The 14,263-nt window shown below is 34.6% G+C and overlaps 1 long non-coding RNA gene across 1 annotated transcript; it reads left to right on the top strand.

Annotated features, from left to right (window-relative positions):
- Positions 1-9,562: 9,562 nt before the first annotated feature.
- LOC126912374 (uncharacterized) lies at positions 9,563-13,845 on the top strand. Its single transcript, XR_007707067.1, has 3 exons — positions 9,563-11,966; positions 12,406-12,657; positions 12,894-13,845. It is a non-coding gene; the product is annotated as an uncharacterized LOC126912374 (long non-coding RNA).
- The last annotated feature ends 418 nt before the right edge of the window (positions 13,846-14,263 follow it).

Here is a 14,263-nt window from a genome sequence, read left to right on the forward strand (position 1 = left end):
CTTAAATAGGATGCCAGTATCGTTAAATAATAACAGCAGATTCTAGAACTCAAATAATGACAACGTATGAATATTTGCTATTCAATCAGTTTTAATCCAGCGTCAAACCAAAATTTGTCTTGAGTTTAGTTGCCCTATATTTGGTTAAAATGTACTTTAATATCTTTTGGTATTTTTTCACATGCAAACGTATTTTCGATGTCAATCAAAACAGTAGTGTAATAGCGAAAACGTATCACATTCACATTTAAACAGTAAGTAAGGATTACCCCTCGCAATTCTTCATTTTAATTTAAATGAAAGGTTCATTTTTTAATGTTTTGGCGAGGCAATTAGAAACAGACTACAAAATATTAAAAGTTCCCCTTGCAATGGAAATGTGTCGTTGACATCGTCGGCCCATTCGTCACGCACCACTCTGACAATACGCACGCTCTGGACTTTAAATAATGCATAATACAATGTAACATCGCATTTAATTGACACTTAGATACATTAGCTGTTCAGTCTTCTGTAAGTCAGGAATATAAACAATGGTAGGGGCCTAGTGAGACTTCGTATGACGCAATATTATAAATAATGACCTATTTATTATTGTAATAGGTAGGTGCCAAAATATGCATGTAGTGTAGGTATATCCTTTGTAGCGAAGAATCGACTTCAAAAGAGAGTTTGATCTGTATGTATTTATGTTTGTGCGCGATTATTTCGAGCTTGGCTGAGTCGATTTTAATGCGATTTTCAGCATAGTATATTTTTGTAAGCAGACATCGAATCCAAAAATATGATTAGAAAATTTTAGTCTGTCTGTAAGCTTAAGGCATCATGCAAAAACCACTGGTTCGATTACGATGAAACTTAGTATAAGTACCTAATTATATTTTACTATCCTAGGCACAACACTTCCTACTTTTTATTCCGAAAAATCCCCTTTTTACCCCTAACTGTAGGGTCCTTGGACCCGTGGATGTGGGTACAGGTTTCCATGGGTTCCCGTACCTGTGGGTGGACACGGATAGGTGACCCAAATGCTGCCGGAAGTCCTTATACCACGCGGGCGAAGTCGCAGGCAAAAGCCTAGCCCAAAAATCTAGTCCTTTTTTATGTTAAATGGGCGGACGTTTAGCCGCTATCTCGCCTGATGGTAAGTGATTATGCGGCCTACGGTGGAGCACGTCTGCCCATAAGCAACCTATTCACTCGGGTTTTGAAGACACCCAGGTTATACCCATCAGGAAACACAATTCACACATTCTACATAAAATTATATGTTTACATTTTCATTATACACGTGAAGTTGTTTTACATTTTTATTTTTAACGAAACGAAAACGTGGTTCTTCTTATTTTGTCAAGGTCAATCATAAGTTTTTGTGTAACCGTGGTCAAACTGTCTGTTAAACTAACTACATTATATAGGTACTTAGCAACATTGCATGTACGAGCAAAAAAATTTATATTTGTTCTTATATTTTTTGACATAATGGGTGCCTTGTTGTGTGGCTGGTACCCCAGTAGTATAACTTTCGTAATTAGGTGTCGATTGTAAAAATATTTGTATTTTTCTTAATGTTTAATGTAGCCTCTATAGTACTCCGACATCTTTAATTGATTTTGTCTGGACTTTAAAAGAGACTATGACCTCTGAGTTTATTTCGGCAATTCTTCTCAGAGTAGTCCGATAGGAAATGCCGGCCTCATCTAGTAGAGATTGACGTGTAAAAGAGTTACATTGTAACCTATTTGCAAAATAAATATCATTTATCATTTAGCCTTGCCTAACGCCGGAGCTATGGACTACCTAGCGAGTTTACCGGGGCTCGGACTCGAAAAGCAGGAGTAGCAACGGGGTGGTTTTTGAGAATAGATTCGTCAGTCTAACACTGTTGGGCCTACCCTCTCGAATTTTGAATAAAAATGAATAAATTTAAAAATTAAAGGGGGCCTCGCCCACGGTGATGGGTGTCTATAGATAGGTCTTTAAAAAAGACATTAAGGTTCCTAAAACCAATTTTCGTCAAAATCAATGGAAATAATTTACCCCCTTAAAAAAGCCTTGCCTACTGCGTTAGAATGTCAAAATCATTAATTCAGTGTGCGTCAAAAGTGCATATTATAGGATTGATTCTAGAGTTGTACGGTATCTAATACGTAGCAATAAGTTACTGTCATACCTAGGACTCATAACGTATGATCAAAAGTAAGCAAAGATGTTTTATTTAGGTAATATTTACGACTCAGTCTATATCTTTGGTATTATTATGTTAGGTAGGGTAAAAAAGACAAAAATCAAATAAAATATTTTCAGTAGATTGGCGTTTTTCGAAATGGAGATAGAGAAAACGTTTCAGGTTTAAGTTTATTTGATGATATTGGTTAGTCTGGTCTACCGCTAGGTGGCGTTGGATGTAAGTGGCCATTCGCTCGACGTCGATGATAAAGGGAGAGGTGTTTGTTTAGCAGTGGACGTCTTTCAGCTCTGGTAATAGTGATTATCAGCCTAAAGACGTCCACTGCTACCATCACCATCAGAGCTGATGATGGTGATCATGGTACCTAACCCCTACTTGCACTATGATTGTCAGGGTGTTTCTACAACAAACATGTACTCGTTGTGCCTTTGATAATGTAAGTGAATATAGGTTGTCTCTTTCTATCGGGTGTCACGTAAGCATTGTTGCTATTTATAGAAATATAAATAAAGTTATATTAGTTGAATATTTGTAAGAGCCTTCTGGTAATTGTCGCCTGAATCATGGTTTTAATTTCGTATTCAAATCCTTTTTTTAATATTACTTATCTTAATACTTGATTTATCCATTGATATTTACTTAGGTACTATGTTTCTACGAACCGTATAAGTTTTGGAACTTACTAGTTACTACTACTACTACTACTACTTACTAGTATATGTAAAGTACGGAACACTTATACTTCCAAAGTTCGGAAGTACCTATCAACACATTTCTTACTCAAGATGTTCAAAGATGTCTTACCAATTTAGTCAAGTAGTCAATATTGCAGTTGGTTAGTATTTTGTTTAAGTTATCTGTGTTGATTGCTTGTAGTGAAAACTTACTGCTGCACTTAGATACATTTACCTACCTAATGATTACTTAAACTATTTCTTCCTTAGTAACGATTTTGTTCCGAAATCAATTTTTCAGGATTGGATTAAGGAACCTTTAGATTATTCTGAGTACGGCGGTTAGGCTTAATAAATATTTTCAGCGATATTTTCCAATTGCACATTTAAAGTGTGTTTTTTAGTAAAATTTACATACATACATCATAACCTCACGCCTGTCTCCCATGGACAGACATTCCATTGTCCCAGAGACAATGGAACGCCAATTGCCACGGTTCTTACACACTTCTTTCGCTTCATCAACTGTCATCAGTCTTTTCATGCATGCTCGTCGGTTAAAGGTACTTTAATTAGGCCCTTTTTTAATATATCTCCAATCTGGTTGCTATATGTCCGTCTGGGGCGCCCTCTACCAACGGTCCCACTTATATGTTTGTTTGAACGCGCTAATCTCCGGAACTACTGCTCCGATTTGAGTAATTCTTTTTGTGTTGGATAGTCCATTTATAGAGGAAGGCTATAGGCTATAAAACATCACGCTATGACCAATAGGAGCCAAGCAGAGCGGGTGAAACCGCGCGGAAGTAGCTAGTATGTCATAAGTAGACTTTAAATATAATCAAAGTGAACGTACATTGTATATGTACCTACAGTATGGATACCTATATAATAGGTAGTGAAGCAAAAACCATGTCACGGTATGTGATTACCCCATACTCTTTTAATTCCTTTTGTCCATTCCCTACCCACCTTTTGAAGTAATCGTAGGCAATGTACTACAAAGACGTATTGTACTCGAGAATGGTGATACTTCAGATCCGTTTAAACTCACGGATGTGGTTTCTAACTCCGCATTGAAAAATCACTTCCTTGGGTCTTTGACATCACAAATAATTTTTAACGATCGAGTGACACAATCTGACAGAAATGACAACTGAATGATGAGTTTATGAGAATATTCGGTTATTAACTGTAATAAATACTCAACACTACTAATAGGATATTGTATGGAAAGCATTTACTGGCTCAAAAATATCAACAGACCATTATTGTTTCTTTTGTTCATTCGATTTGCATCAAAATCCCTAAACTGTACTTAAATATACCAGGCCAGAACAGCTTAAAGTGATTGCACCATTAACAATTTAAGGTTACATTTTTAATGAAATGGGAGGGTTCAAACGAAGTTCATTAGTAGCCTGGCGCCAAAGCAACACTCGTAAAAATGAAAAAGGGAGAAAAGGGATTTCACAAAGCCGAGCTCAATTTGGATTCAATGAGCCGCGAATTGGTAATGCTAAACGCTCCGAGAGGGCTTAGACATCCCTACTAAACATAGTTACGTGTAGGTAGGTACCCATGCTGCTCTGTGTGTCGGTGTTTTAGCACCGTAAACCAATTAACTCAATTTAAATGCGAACCTCTTTTTAGTTTATGCATTGTTTAGTAAGCAGCTGAGGTTATTCTGAGAAGTTTTACTAAAACACTGGCGTCCCAGTTATTGTACCATAGAAAGAAAATAGGTACTAAAATTGTGAGATCATGAGACATGATTTATTTATTAATATTATAAAAGTTTTTGGTTTAATACAAAGTTGGAACTCGCAGGGTCGGCTAACAAATCGGGCCTATGGCTTAGTGGTGTTTACACTTTACAGTGTCTCGGGTTGGAGTGGCAGCAATATAAAGATGATCGGTCTACACGTCGCCTCATGTATAATGTGCATACAAATTTAAGTGGGTGCCGGGTAAGCGCGGGTGGTAGTGAAGACGCGACTCTGACGACTCAACTAGCACATCCTTATGATAAGAGTGTGGAGAGAGGAGGAGGCTACATACGACACGTGTCCGCCCAGCGTCGCGACGCACCCCCGCGCCCCGACACGTGTAAGTGAACGGCGAATCTTGCTCACTACGCTCTCCTACGAGCCCGACTACGAATTCAGCGTCGTTCGGAGTTTGTTCCGCTCCATATTTACATGAAACGAGAAAGATTTTTGTATTCGATGTAGACAAACCCAGTTTCCGTTTTGAGCTGTAACAAGGAATATTCTCATATATACTCTCGCCTCACTTTTGCGTCAGATACGAGTTTTCACTCACTGTTTTGCATTGATGTCAACTTTCGTAGCGGAGCAGTTGTTACTTTGAAACTTTTATAAGTTTTACTTTAACATTTTTCAAAAGTTGTTACTTGCTAGTTAGAGTAGCATAACTCGGTCCTACGTAGTTGGGTACTTACCACACTCAGTTATAAAGAAATCAGAAATAAAGTTTTGTATATACTTACCTAAGATATTTTCCTCTCACACCCAATTACTTATTGGTATCGCACTGAGTCATTAGATTCAACTGAATGTATTTTTTTAAATCACTATGTCTTTTGTTTGCCACAACACATAAAGAGTGACTATAGTTGTAGAATTAGTCAAGTATCTGACGACGAAATGGAGGGGTATGGTTAGTATATTCAGCAATAGACGTCTTGAAGATAATTTAAGTGTTGGTAGATGACAGCAGACTAACTAGTAAATGTTTTTTCTATCTCTTTCTCCTCCATAAATAACAACTTAAATAAAGTTTTGCTGATTTTCTGAGTACCTATCATTCGTTTGCAATTGCAGCGGTCAGTTAAAAAGTGAGTTTGTTGTTGGTACATGACATCATGCCCTTTACTTTCCCATGGGGTAGGCAGAGCTGCATAATGCTTAGATAATCTATCATATAGCTATATCTACTGCTTATGCGTATGGGTAACGCATGCTTTTCTCCTATTAAAGGCTTTTTAATATGAACTGGTCACAGGCAATAGGCTTATTGGCTTTTCGGTATCGTTGTTTTAAATATAGTTTTAGGTAAGTTTCGACTACGCAGATAGATATAATTAAAAACCTTTGTAAAAAACCTCTATATACTACATCTCTATTCCACGTTGTACGAGTATTAACACTTTGCACGACCAGAGAAACGAACCGCAGACCGATGGCTTTGCGTGTAGCTTTTGTAATTTTTCAACCGACAAGGCTGCTGTTGCACTTTACACTTAACATAACATAGTTTCAGTGTTTCTTACCTTTTTGTTTACCAGTCTTGTTATAGTTATTATGATACAGAATAATAATACCTATACCATTAAAATAGTGATTTGGCGGTTGGAGGCTTAATCAAAATTATGAAACCCAGGCCTGGTAAAAAGGGGATCGAATGAAATATATCTATGTAGGTATAATTCTGTCTTCTAATTGTGGGGATTAGTAGGCGTAATTTTAGTACCTACACGTTTTATTTTCTCAATACTAATGTCAAGTTACTGCTACCACTAATAGTATTACAAGTGACATTATCCACTTAAAATTACTTATATCATGACACAAAACCTTACGTGTTCGTACTTACTTAAGTTCGGTATTAGTATCGAATCTATTTACAGAATGTATTCCGGTGTATTTTTTAAAATCTGTTTCGTAATTTCATCATTAATTTGTAACTAACTAACGTACCTGTAATTAATAAAAAAAATCTCCAAGTACTTAAATCATTTATCCGAAGTTTCTTGTATCGTATAATCAAACTATCGATAGTAATTAAAACCTTTTAATTAAGTATTTAATTTAATGTTATTTTTAATCCGAGAAAATTTAGCAATCAAACGAAAAATCAATTAAAATTTACACGACTTTTTATCAGCGGTGCCGGTTTAGACTTTTGCTGATATTTAACGATCACATAAACTTTTTGCCTTCACAAAAAGTATTTGCAATATCTACTTACTTACAAAAGAGACGAATCAAAATACACATTGCACATTTCAATTCTTTATAAACATCAATTAAAACTGGAAATTGTTACTAAGTAGCGTACGAACAACGAACGTCCCGTCCTTTACTTGTCCAGCTTTCAATATGAGCGCTCGGATAATTACAGCGAAGACATTTCCAAGTTCAATATAAACCTGTTTATGAAGCACCTCAACATGCCCCTTACGAAATAATTCCCTCTCGTAGGGCTGCTTATGTAATAATAACGCTTTTAGTACATTGAATTCTGTGATGTTCGCAAGGAAGCCTACACGAGTGTTTATATTAACATACAAAGTTTGGATGCTCCCTATTCGAAAGGAACCAGCCACCCTATAAGGGGTGGTGATATTAGTATAAGCAAAAGACATAAAGTTCCCCCTCCTGTAGACGTGGTGTGCATACAATGGAGTTGGCATTGATTTTGAGTTAAATATCACCCCTTTGCCGACTTGGTGCATTGTTGTACATCGGACGTGTACAAACATAGCGACATGAATTATTGTTACTGGTTCTTTTATCTCTTTCATTTTGGTGTCATTAATCAGCTGCAGAATATGCGTTTGATGGCTGCTCCTGTACAGTGAGCTTGCAAGCAGCCATTCCCTTGCGTTATGCCAGGGATGTTAAGAACGAGAAAATATACGTTAAAGTATAATAATAATTATCACACAGGGTGTTATGTTTAAATAAGATTAGTTTAAAGTAACTAGATGGGTATACATGTACCTTTGAATTGCATAAATCGGAGACAGCTAAGCTTATGTTTCGGTATTTAGCAAAAGTGGGGCTAATAAATTGACAGATGTAATATCGGTTAGCTATGAGTCCACCTCTGCCTACACCTTACAAAAAGAATGTCATCAATAAATAGTTATAAGTAGAATTATAAGTAAAACGCTTCGATTCTCCTACACATAGGAATGTATTGATCTAATTATTCTTCTAATCACGGTCGGCATCGCGTCCATTCAGAATCTATTTCAAAACTGTCAAGCTATCACAAAAGGATTCAAGTAAAATTGACATTCAAGAGGTTTATAATAAGCAAGCTGGTTATTGACAAAGGGTTACACCTGAGCAAACTCGGTTAACGTCAAAGAGCAGATTTTAACAGTTTGTGTTTACAGATTACTATTGACAAACTGAGATGAAAGCAGGTAATCTTTTACGGAATATTAACGCTGTACTATAATCCCACCGGATGCGTTAAGGATGCGTACGTTTCCACAATCCCGATAAATAATAATTGCAGATACTATTACAATGAGATGAGTAAATACATGTCATATAATAAGTATATATTGCTATATACCTGTTTACGTGGTTATAAGTTATCTATTTAAGCGATTCTTCTTCATGGAAACTTAGTTTTTTTTAAATAAATAATTCTGAAAGACAAGGTAAAGACAAGGTACAATTAGAACGTAATTTGTATTTTATAGAACTATAAAATAATTCTGTGTTAATTTGTTTGTAAGTAGGTACTGTAATTATGTTGTTTTTATTAGATAAACAATAAAAGTTATAGTAGTGTAGCATAATTCGGGGTTAAGCAGTCAGTTAGAAGGAAACTCTCAATAACATCGGATCTCAATAACACATGATTTCATATTTTACGCAATCCACTGACTACTTGATGTTACTGTTTTGTAGTTACATATTTATTTATATACCTGTCTAGTAAACACAGTACCTAGTGACGATAGAATATATTTAATTATTGAGGTATTAATGCTACCCAAACATTACAACACATAAAATGTAGCTCAAAAGTTAAAAGAAACCTTTATTTAAATTTACACCCGTTAAAGTACTTAACCGGCATGAAATGTCGCAATGGCAAAATCCCACAGGCTTACTAAGTCAACTTTGGTTAGCGAAAAAAAAAACACAATATGTTCACGGCGCTTTGTCCTTTTATTCATATTTAATCTCCAAAGCGTCTACAAAAAACAATGATTTCACGCTACAGCATTAACGCATGTAGGCATAACAGAGAGCCGAACCAACCCAAAGCAAATACAAGACCATATATTAAAATGTTGTCAATCCTATTTACAGACATTTTACTCTGTGTTTATCTTATAAATCTATTGTGTGCATGGCGGTCGAAATTATGGGACTTTGTGTCAATATTGACGCGAGTCGGGTTTGTCGGTCGTTGCATTTAACACATCCCACCGGTACCAGATAAACGCATGGAACTTGTAGTGCACTGGTGCGATGATAGATGGCGTTATGTGGAGCGCGCTATGCTCAACGCTTCCCGCACTGTACACACTGTAATACAATTAGTGGCTCTTCGGTAACACTTAACTACTCAAGGTTTTCCAACTGTTTCAATGCGTACATTGATTTGGTGACATAAAAATTAAATCTTATAGGTGTGTGCACACACCTATAAGATTAGTAACTAAGCTAATAAAGGCACTTTAAGTGAGCCTGTCTGTAATATTTATGTTTCGTGTAATATGTTTATTTTATTAATTCTAAAGGCTGCCAATTGAACATTACGTAGCCCTGAAGTCAAGATGCAGCATGGACTGAGACTTAATTTCAATAACCGATCTTATACCAAAATCTTTGGATCGGTAGTAATAAGAAAAAAAAGTTTCAAACAAGAAGATTATTTTAGGAGGTAGGTAAAGTTTTGAGGTTCTAAACTAGTTAGTAGGGTATAATTGGGGGTTCTGCATCACTTGCTCTCGCGGCGCTCGAGCTGCGCGATGCAGAAGCCCCCAATTATACCGCTTATGCAGATCGTAATGTGAATATCGTATTCAATAACAATGCAGTCGAATAGGTATTGCGCTCGATTCGCAACTGCATTCAACGGGAATCCGACTCCCTAGTATCATGATGTAATGCACTGTAGCTTGTTTTGCATCTGTTGCATTATAATATGTAAGAGATTGATCGTCTAAATCTAAACTCATTACACTTGCATTTAATAACACTTGTGAGCACGTTTATTATCATGCATCTGTTATAACAAAACATTGCATCTCAGTTGTATTCCCCGAAGGAGTAGACCGCTATGCTTATGTCCGATGTAATAACACTGTATGAAATCCTTTCCTTTTTACAAGTTAACATCACACTAATATTATAAAATATGTGAAAGTTTGTTTGGATATTTGGATGTTTGTCCGTCAATCACGTTGAAACTACTGAACGGATTTTGATGAAATTTGGTATAGGTACTGACAGAGTATGAGCTGACTAGGGTGATAGGATACTTTTTATCCGAGTGCGGGAAGTAGTTCCCGCGGGAGCGGGTGAAACCGCGGGAAACATAGGTTCATACAATGGTACATACAACTTCCTATTTAGAATTGCATCTCAGGTATCCGCGACACTGTGGCGCCGTTTTCTAAATTAGGAAAGAAAAAAGATGTGTGCTCATTATACGTGCTACATATTATCAAATTGAACTCTAGGATTCCGAACATAGAGTTTAATTTGTATCATTAGAGTTTTAGAACTTGTTAATATACACGAGTGCAATAAATTAAAAAAGTGTCTGTATTTAATTGGTAACAATTACTGCGAGTGTTTGTTTGGGATAATCACATAAGATGTCGGTGAGTATTTTTTTTTTCTGATTTTTATTAAAAATATTTCATTGTTTATTACGGCTATATTTAGTTTTTTTTGTTCCAGGACTCTGAAGACCTTTTTAATTTTGTCCCATACCCGCCAAAGGAACCAAATGCAGGCGAGTCATCTAAACTCAATTTGAAGAGAAAAGGTGGAACATCATCAGCTCCACAAAAGCGCCAGCGAGTTCAAGTATACTCTTATACTAAAACCAGGGCTCAAAATATATCGGCGTCATCAAGGACGATTAAAATTGAAATATATGAGGGTGATAACCAGCCTGAAAAGGCTTGCGAGTGCAGTGCGGACAAATGTGTGCAATACATAATAAAAAATAGTTGTGATGATATATACTTCGCTTTAGAAAATATAATTGGAAAAATTCATGAAAACATGCAATAATTTTTTTTTATATTTATATTCACACTCTCATGACTGTGTAACATTCTTTTTCAGTTAAGTTTAAATTATCTTTGTTTATATGTATAATCATAATTATTATACTGTTATAATTTTTTTTTACTTTTTCTATGTATTTCTTTTGATGCTAAATATTTTACTGTCGAATAAAGATGTGTTTTTATATTTGCAAACTTAAAATACGTCACTATAATTAAAGAAAAATAAATATATAAAATTATTTACATTAATAAAATAATTGTTATTATACTATCATTATTATATTAGCAGTGTCCCGCTGTATAACAACAGTAGCTAAAATTATGTAGTTGATATACTTACTATACCATACCTATGTATGCTAGCTTTAAAAATAAATTAGGAATATGGTGTTACTTTAAACATGTTTAATAAAAATATTTCCTAGGTATTGTGTACACAATTTGGTTTTATTTTAAATCAACTCATCGCAATAGAAGAGGCCTAAGTCTAAAAATTCTTAAAAGGAATAACCACCTTATGACTACGCAATAAGGTCGCATTTTCAGTGTAAACACTCTTGTACTAATGTTAGTATACTATTAAAAAAGCGTATTAGTTCGTGCATACATAATATGAGGTCTCATATAATTGGTTATAAGAAAGTTTCTTGTTATGACCGCCGTTAATTGAGCTCTAATTCCTTTTACGATTTTCATCTCGAATTGCTTGGTGAAAAGCTATTATGGTCGTTATGATGAGCAGACATATTCCATATCTGTATCATTAGGATGCATTCATACCTGATACTAGTAAAAGGAATTTGTTCAGTTAAAAGTATGCTCTAAGTACTACTGTCATAGAGACCAAATATCATAAACATTTATTTATTGTAATTTTTTTTTGCTATAATTTGTTGCAAGGAGTTTGTATATGAACACGGCTTTATTTTTAAAGTTTATAAAAGTATGCTCTCGATGAATTTGCTTTACTTTACTTTCTTACTCGTAAGTTTACATATTTAACTTGGGCTGTGTTCGTTAGTGTCACGAGTTTTTCCTGCGTTTTTTTTTGTGTCGGAATTCTACAACAGTAAAGTATGTAAGTACTTATTTATTATACTTATCTATATTTTCTAAAAGTCGCAGTCATAAAATCTTAGCTATTTTCCACCGACCGCCTACAATAATTCAATATTTATTAACATTTTTATCATTACTCATTTGACCAGTGCTCGCAAGTACATCTACTGAGCGAGAAGTTTTGGCTTCGATTTCCAAATCATGCTAGGTCAATTCATAGGTTCAATATATCCTATAATTAGATTTTTTAGGGTTCTGTTTCTTCCATACAAAAGATGTTTTTTTTTTGACGTTTCCTATAGATAATGGTACGGAAGCCTTCGTGTCGGTTTTTTTTTATTTAAACTTTGAAATCTGTCTCAATCGTAGTGACATGAAAGTGAAGTAAACTTTTGATTTCCCTTTATACATGCATCACTGTATACAGGTGTGATAATATTATATCAATTACTTTTCAGGGCTCAGATTGACAATCCGTTTTGGTTGTATGAAGAGGATTCGCCACAACCTTCAACTGCCGCTAATAGCAGTTCTAAAAGAAAGCTGAACCAGTGAAGCGGGCTAAAAAGTCCCAAAAGAAAAAAGTTCTGCCGGTGAAAAATCCATTTGCTGGGGAATCAGATTCCGACAGCGATACGATAAAGATTGCCGAGGATACTACTCCACCAGCTATCAAACGAAAGAAAATTGCTGTTTTTCCTGACTCTGAGGTAAGCTTATGCTATACTTTAAACTAAGTACACTTCTAAACTATATACTATACTTTAAACAGGTATTCAATTTTAACTTCTGTTTACTTAATCTATCGATAACCCACGCCTTTCACAGCCTAGGATATATTTCCATAGACAAAATAAGGTAGGAAAGTGTAAGTGGTGATACACACCTTGAATTTAACCTAAATGCTGCTAGGTAGATGTTAAATTGTAGTTTTATTGTTTTCCAGGATGAATCGCAACAACCGATTCGAGCGGCGACTTTAAGAAGTGCTTTCTCTCAGCGCGTAGCTTCGGGTTACAGCTACCAATCAGACCCGACGAAAACAGGGCAATACTTCTTCGAACTGAGAGTGTACAACACTCGCGAGGCTGAGCGGCTGTCATACAACGAGCGCTGGAAGCAAGCTCTCGTAACTTTGAAGCTTGCTACTGACCAGAACACTGGTACTTGGGCTGCATTAACCGGTCTAGTTAATGCTGGTCGAAAAGAAATGAGGGATATTCGCCCGGTACTGTACCCTAATCCCAATAATTAGCATATCATAGCCTAGCTATCCTACTATTTTTTTTTTACTTTTTTTAGATTCATGTAATCCCCATCTTAGGTTTATAATACCCATTTAACTTTATAGCAAATATTTTATTGTATCTTATTATTACGTATGTGCCATAAGTCTTTTATTATTGTTCATCGATATAAAATAAACCTTGCAGGCTTTACAAATAACAATTACATTTTATTCCTTCTAATTGCATCTATATGTATTCTTTTACAGACATTTTACACATGAGAAATAAATAAAAATATACATGAGAAATTGATTAACTGCACAAATGAAACAATAAATTGATTAAAAATTACAATTGAGACTTTAAATAAGATTAACTTTGTTTTATGATACATTTAAAATTCAAATTGCATATATTATGTGTATTCTCTTACAGCCATTTAACGCAAGAGAAATTAAAAATTGATGAAATTTACAAATGAGATTGATAAAACATAATATAATATAAAACATATAAGATAATTGCATCTATATGTATTCTTTTACAGACATTTTACACATGAGAAATTAAAAATTGATGAAATATACAAATGAGATTGATAAAACATAATATAATATAAAACATATAAGATAATTGCATCTATATGTATTCTTTTACAGACATTTTACACATGAGAAATTAAAAATTGATTAAATTTACAAATGAGATTGATAAAACATAATATATTATAAAACATATAAGATAAAATATATGAAATATATAATACGGGTTAATGTTTTGTATCATAAATTGGAACTAGTATTCAATAACTTATATATTAATTTAAAAATCTAGCTGAAAAGGTATACCTACTTAAAAATGTTTTTTTGTAAAAGCTGTAAGATTTATGTTTCAAAATTGTCATCTCACAATAGATCTAATATTCATAAATCAAATCGCTTGTCGAATTCTGAAATTGACAATGTTCAAGTTATTGCTTCAGCATTTAAAAAAAGAATTATAAGTTATAAAATAAATCCGATTGTTTTCACTATAATTCCCGAAACGTTTTTAAGTCAAATTTCAAACACTGTGTATAATATCATAA

Source organism: Spodoptera frugiperda, chromosome 25 (genome assembly GCF_023101765.2).
Source record: "Spodoptera frugiperda isolate SF20-4 chromosome 25, AGI-APGP_CSIRO_Sfru_2.0, whole genome shotgun sequence".
Taxonomy (NCBI): Eukaryota; Metazoa; Arthropoda; class Insecta; order Lepidoptera; family Noctuidae; genus Spodoptera; species Spodoptera frugiperda.